At 39.6% G+C, this 7,483-nt stretch overlaps 1 long non-coding RNA gene across 2 annotated transcripts; it reads right to left on the reverse strand.

The window, feature by feature from the left end:
• Positions 1-3,095: 3,095 nt before the first annotated feature.
• Positions 3,096-7,458, reverse strand: LOC133739489 (uncharacterized). Of its 2 annotated transcripts, none has more exons than XR_009860654.1 (5): positions 7,384-7,458; positions 4,314-4,385; positions 4,057-4,186; positions 3,891-3,956; positions 3,096-3,593 (listed from the first exon to the last, which is right to left on the reverse strand). It is a non-coding gene; the product is annotated as an uncharacterized LOC133739489 (long non-coding RNA). The 2 variants fall into 2 exon arrangements; XR_009860655.1 differs by lacking the exon at positions 7,384-7,458 and adding an exon at positions 6,250-7,259.
• Positions 7,459-7,483: the final 25 nt, after the last annotated feature.

Raw genomic sequence — 7,483 nt, forward strand, 5'->3', positions numbered from 1 at the left:
GGCAACGCCAGCCAGCCTACCAGCACCAACAGCCAGCGCCTCCGCTGAGTTCCAAGCACCAAGCTTCCTCCTCCAGCGAGCCCTTCCGCCGGACAACCCACTAGCTCCGCTCCGACGGACAACCCACTAGCTCCATCAACGAGCTCCGCCGAACTTCTCCCCCGCTGAACAGTTCCACCAAGTCCTCTGGACGCACCGCCAGCCAAACCTCACCGCCGACCACCACCAGCGGCTAAACCTCTGCTAGGCACCGCCAAAGCTTAACAAACAATGCCAGCGGTGTTCAAAAAAAAAAAAAAAAAAAAAAAAAACAAATCCTCCGCTGGACTGTACACCGCTAGCAATCCCCTCTGCCAGCTCCGGCGGGCTCAGCAACAGCTTCCGCCAGCCCATCAAGTGCCAGGTGTCTTTACCTCGGTCATCAACACAAACTTTAATCAACGGCACTCCCTCAAGTTGCTAACACATGATGTCAAGCACTAACGTCAACGACAACACAACCAAGCTTCAACTTCGTCGTTCACTCCACTCCACTGTGGTCTTCACTCCAGCACGACACTACCGCTAGGCAGGCCTCGACCGGCAACGCTCCGGCAACCGCTGAGCAAGGCTCCGTCCTCTCACCTGACCCACAAGCTCCACCCAGCTTCCTCCGCCAGACAACATCTCCGCGGTCAGGCACCGCCGGACTGTTCACCGCTGACCAAAGCTCCGTTAGCGAGCTCCGCTCCGCTGAGCTTCACAGCTAGGCAACCTCCGCCGGCAAAGCTCCGCCAGCCACAACGACGCTAGGAGCAACCGCTAGCCAAAGCTCCGCTCCGCCGAGCTTCACCACTGGCCAAGGCTCCACCGAACTTCTTCCGCTAGCAACCTCCGCCGGCAAAGCTTCCACCGCTAGCACTAGCAGCGGCAAGCACCATCAAGCACCTAGCAGTCTAACGCCGGCACATTACCGCCAGCAAGCCTTGCTCTGCCAAACAAGCTCCTTCAAGCAACTTGAGCGGCACCGCTACGGCCAACGCCATTAGCGGATCCCATCCGCCAAGCACGACACAGCTGGCTCCAAGCACTAACAAAGCCTTGACGGAGCATCAATCTCCGGCTCTCCGCTGATATCCCAAGGCTCCGCCGGCCAAGTCCTCTGGAATACGCCGCTGGCATCAGTCGGCGGAACCTCCAGCGTCAGCCACCACTTCCAGCGGCTAAACCTCCGCCGAGCTTCATGTGGGGACCAAGCACCCTCCACTGCTCCGCCGATCAAAGCCTCCGGCTAGCGGCCCCGTTACTACACCACCGCTGACGACACCTCCGCTGCCGCTGTTAAGAGCACCAGTCCGCCAGGCTTGTGCAAGCTTCTTCGCCAAGCTTCACCGCTGAGCTTCTCCTCCGCCGAGCTTCACCTCTGTCGGAACCAAACTCATCGAAACTCGATGCTTGACTCGCGTCAGTTCACTAGTATCTCAGTTGATTAACATCTATGGCAACGCTCAGACCAACCAGATGAGTCTTTCTTTAAATCATTATCTCTAGTTGATTATAATATATACATGCTGCATTATATCCTATAGTTTATCCCTACATGCCTCCAAGTGCACGGCACTTACAAGCCCACGACAGCAAGTAACTATAGAGACGTGTGCATGTTTCCTATGTGATCAACTGAGCATGGTCATACATCAAGAATATGATGCTTTCACCTTATGCTTTCACCACATGCTTTGTTAATTGTATATTGATAATTATGTTGCATGTGTCGCTGAAACCAACTATCAAAATCATGCATGCTTGTCCATATAATATGAGAACCTGCTGATGCATGATTCAAGTCCTTGTCTCAAAGGTTATTTACATTAATTGACTTCAACTACATGCTTCCAGCTATACATTTTTTGCACATGGCATCATCGATAGAAAACATTGGTTGGCCTATATGTCCAAATGAAAATTATATTGAGTTTACATGCTCCATCTCTACTTGATCACAGACTGTGAGGCAAGATTTGAGTTTACATGCTTAAATTGCCGCTATGTATCCAATCATCACACTTATGCTATATGATTATTTCATTTTGCATATAAACGATGTGTTATATAGAAATAATGAGAGCTCGCATGTTCCCCGCAAATTGGACATTCAAAATAAACATATATACATGTTATTTGTCGTCAACCACCACACTTGCTTGTACACTTTGTTTAAAATTTTATCAAAGTACATATGCAAATTATTTATGTTGATTTTACAAATCTACATATTAACACTATGTCAAAAAGGCCTTCAGACGACAGAACAGTTCTGTCGTCTGAACGAACAAAAATGTGTCGTCTAGTACGATGTCGTGTCTTGGGCGTATCGAACGACAGAAGAGTTCTGTCGTCTGAAAATTCAGACGACATAAAAAATGTGTCGTCTGATGAGTTTTGCATTTTGGGAACATTGTGATCTGTTTCTTTAAAAGCATTCAAACAACGGTTTTGTATTGTCTGATAAACAAAACAATGACATATTTTTTGAAATACTATTCTGTGAAGCATATTGCAAAACTTATTTGTGTGGTCTGAATGCCCTTAAATAAGAAATATGAAGACTCATATGTAGTGTCTTCTCTCATACAACAACACTTAAAGGTTGTGCTAATTTACTTTACACGACAATTATATGTGGTCGTAAAGTGTATCAGAGGACAATTAAATGTCGTTCTATAGTTGATTTGTATGACATTTAAGTGTTGTGTGAAAGATTTTTCAATTATACATATGTGATGTTGGGAAATGGTTTAGACAATAGATTTCTGTTATGTCAATCTCATTACGACGACAATTTACTGTCGTTTGAGATTATTTAGACGACAAATTTTTGTAGTCTGAATATAACAAGGACCACTAATAGTACGTGTTTTATATTGTCTGTAATCATGTCCAATCACACTTATTTGTTGTTGTTATACACTGTGCAGCTGCAACCACACATTTTGGTGTGCTTTTGTTGTAGCTTGCAGTTTGTGATGACACATTTTAGTAGTCCCCTGTACAATTGGTATGCATGCATTCTGGAAATTAAAATTGCCCATTAATGAAAGTATGAAACCATAAAATCCACATTCAAAATCATTCATTGCAATTTCCATTAATCCACTAGTATCTCATGTACACAAACTTAATCATGAACTTCAGTTCAAAATAACTCATATATACTAATCTGGATCTGAAGACAAGTCTAAATGCTTAATGAATGAAAAATTTCTACTAGACACAAGTTAATAAAGGAACTAGCTAGCTATACTGCTGTACTGCTGTACTAGTTTCACAATCTGATCATGAACGGAATCACCCAAATCATAGAAGTGGTCATAGAAAACGGAATGGCCAGTGAGCTTGCAGAGACACAAACTTGCTGACCCATTGCAGAGACACAAATCTTTCTTGACCCCCATATAGACTTATGCTGCATATTACAAGAGCAACTAGTCTTCATTCTCAATGAGGAACAAGATATTGCAGAAAAAAGAACAAAAACCTTTGCTGCAAATCTGGTAGGTGGTCTACTCGTCTGCATTTAACTCATGTGCAGCTTAGTGAGGCATTTAACTCATCTGCAGAAAAGATACAAGCTACGTAAATATAATTAAATATAATAATACCATGACCATTATCAAAATTCAGGCATTGGTCAAACCTATCAATACTCTGATATATGATTTTGCATCATATTAATTTGAAGCTGATATTGTACAGTTCAGATAAAGCCGAAGTAAGTACATTATATTTATCAACAAAGAGATGACTCAGATGAGTTCATCAAATACAGAACATACTTATCAGAAAAATCAGAAAACTCCAAGTGTAATGAATTATGATGATGTTTAAGGAAAACATGCTGAAGTACTTACACATTGAGAAGAGATGAGCTTTTCGATTCAGAGAGAGCGCCATTCAACTTATTGTTTCCAAGAAACCTAATCATGAAGACAGAAATACATGCCTCAATTAGTACTTGAAAGAGTACATTTAGGAGGAAAATAAAACAAGTAAGAGCTGAACAGAGTGGAATTTTACTGAGTTGCAAGAAGAGAAGAAGACCATCACTTTCTTTGATAGATTCCTCGTCAGGAAAGAATATAGGAGAATAAAATCTCTTGGCACTTGGCACAAGACAATAGTCCTGTTGCAGTCCTATATTCGTGGCCTGTAATGCACACAATCTTGGCAGGTTATAAAGATTACGGCTAAAATACAAGAATAAATAGGTCTATATGAGTATGAAGTGGACTTAATATTTAGTGTGGAATCCAAAAGACCAGTTGGATTCCTACCTTAGTTCTCCCATCATCCACATCTATATACATAGGCGTTGTCTGGAAGGAAAAGTCAGCAAGATCTTCAACCTACAGGTTTAATGGGAAAAGTATTAATATATATAAGAAGTAACTCATGTAACATATGGGCAATCCAGTCATGTAAAGAAGAGACAAAAACAGTTTAGAAACTACTGAACTATATGCAAACAAATAATCAACTACCGAAATGTAATCATGGGATGACTGTTCAGAGATTCAAAATATATGCAATGCATTGCTCGCTTTCTCCCTCTCAGTCTCTGTCTCTTTTACACATGGCGCGCGTACACACACACGCACATGCAACAATGAATATCAGAAACACTTTTATCCTTTACAATTTTTGTGTGCTCCTAAGAAACATTAAAATATTCAGGGAAACAAAGGTAAGCCAAAGACATGTTGACTCTTTAATGGATCATGATACTAGCTTTTTGCAAAGGCATTTCAAATTCCAAAGTCCATGAATTCAAGAGCTGGTTGCTTGAATTTTGGGATTCATAGTTGAAGGGTTCACGGACTCAGGGATTTATAGAATTATATTAAATAACTAAGATACAATATATAACTAACAGGATTGAATAAGAACTGCTTGCTTGAATTCCAGGATACTTATGTATTAGGGACTTTGGGACTGTTCTGGAGACTTTTTTGAAGGGATCACGATAGGGTGCATACTCTAATATGCAGCAAGTAACGAACATTGGTCTTACCATTCTTCTCACATCCCTAAGTTCTCAGAATGTTAGCCAAAAGCAAGTTTTATCTCAGAAAACTTATATTGCCTAGTACCAAGAAGTCTGTTAGTAAATATGTCACACTTTTCCTACTCAACTACTACTCACGATTTTATCTTATTAGCCAAGTCAAAAGTAGTTTAAGAGGGAATAAGATAGTATGGAAACCCGTTTTGACTAGGGATCTCTATAATTTTCAACCAGTGATTTCACCAAGTCCAGGAAAATGGATGAAAGTAAAACACTAACAAGTACACACATTGAACAAGAACTCAACTATTCTTTTTCTGCCTTCAAAACAAAACTGCAAAATAAAATCTGTGCAAGACAAATCATCTCAATGTCTTCCACAATAAGCAAATAGCACTCTAATTGAAAAGGAGATATTTTTTTTTTATTCTCCTATCTTCTCACTTGTCAAACACTGTTTTGTTTCTCTAACATATCTATGCAACATAAATCTTCAAGCACTTCAAGGAATGCCATAATAACAGTGCCATGTTCCCGCAGAACTGCAAAAACTGTTGCAGCTCATGCAACAATATAAAACTAAGTTTGGTCGTAGTATAACCGCACCTAACTCTAAAAATACTTGTAATGTAACTAGGTCATGAGTGCAAGCTAAAACAATAGAAAGAAACCACTTTGGTGCGATCAACAAAGTGGACCTTTATCAAAGTACATTGTCAGTCAATCCTTCAGTCTTAGTCATTTAATGTGCATCTACAACATGCTTGAAAACGAGATGACTACAACTACTACATCACACCTGATGACTGTCCTTATGCGAATAACTGAATATGAAACAGTAAAGTAAAATTAAAACCATTAGCAGTGAAAGCTAAGCTAAGCTATGAGCTAATGAAGGAACTGTTGCTTTGGCTACCTACCTGCGATACTGGATAGGCATATTACCAGCCTTCCAGATAGCAATCTTACGCGCGCGCACACACATACATAGGCACATGCAACGCGGCAATGAATATTAGACATTTTAGTCTCATACATTTTATTTTTGTTTCTACATTTTCTCTAGACCTGGACCTTTTTTTTTTCTTTTATTTGAAAGGAAACAGCTTTTTATTGACAAAACAAATACCATAATACAAAGAAGCGGACAAGAAGTCCACATAAGAAAAGAAAGATAGTTTGAGGAACAGAATAAGATGCTCAACTGACAGTAAACATGCTTGCCAATCTAGAACAAGAGATGAAAGAGTGTAATCTTCATACTCCCCAAATATAGAGGCCCAAAGAGAATCTCAAATCTTAACTCTTTCCCACAACTCTTCCAACTCCGCACTACCATAGGCTTCAGACGTCCCTTTATTTCTCTGGACCTTGAAAAGAAAAATTAAGCCAGGTCTACTCTTGTTTGCTAACTGCCTAGTCTAGTATGTGCAGTATACACAAATAAATGCAAATCATGACAATACATACTCAACTCTCTAAACCACAAGTTAAGAAAAGGCAGTGTTATATATATATATATATATATATATATATAGATGTATAAATAGGCATAAAAGTTAAGAAAAGGCAGATGTATATATATGATTATACATGTGTGATAACAATTTAGTTTAGTGCAGTGCATTCATATAATGACAAATAAAGAAGTTGCACCACAATCTGTATCTATTTTTAATTACAGAGAAAGTCATTGACAAAAAAGGAATAAGTATAGATAAGTGGACAAGTATACAGTGAGAAAAAGTACCCAGTAAGTACAACAATCCTAGCAGAAAGAAACAATAAGCACCAAAAACAACGAAACTAACTTCCGCATTCCAATCTGTTTGAAAGGCAAAAAAGGAGCCATTCCTAGAAATTGAAGAAACTGATCCCTTCATGATGCCCAGACTAACCAACATCACCTTCATAGCAGATCTCCCCAAAACCAACACCTTCTTTACAAAAAAAAAACTGTAGTTTCACATAACAAAGACACACAATCCTGGAATGTGTCCCAGCTCACATTAGAATCCTAATAAACACCCTTCTTCAAAGAGCTAAAGCAACCAAATTGGTGGTTCTTTAACAAGATGATAGTAATTACAATCATAAATTGCATTAGGAAAAGGAAACGACATGCTTGATCCTTGTTAAACTTTTCACCAAAGACTCAAGAAATCAACACTTCCAGTAATCATACCATTTACTGGAATCCATATCTCTCACTGTGAGACCAAAACATTGTAATGGCTTCATTCATATATATATATATATATATAGCTATCAGGAAGCTATTCAGTAAACCAAGTTTAGCAATAGAAAAACAAACACCAGTTAAGGTAAAGATCACTTACAGGTAATGTAGGCCAAGCATCCCCCTTGAATCCCTACAACCTTCTCAGCCTAAGACAATCATATGAATTCCATGAATACTTAGTGTCATCTCCCAGAATT

Source organism: Rosa rugosa, chromosome 3 (genome assembly GCF_958449725.1).
Source record: "Rosa rugosa chromosome 3, drRosRugo1.1, whole genome shotgun sequence".
Classification (NCBI taxonomy): Eukaryota; Viridiplantae; Streptophyta; class Magnoliopsida; order Rosales; family Rosaceae; genus Rosa; species Rosa rugosa.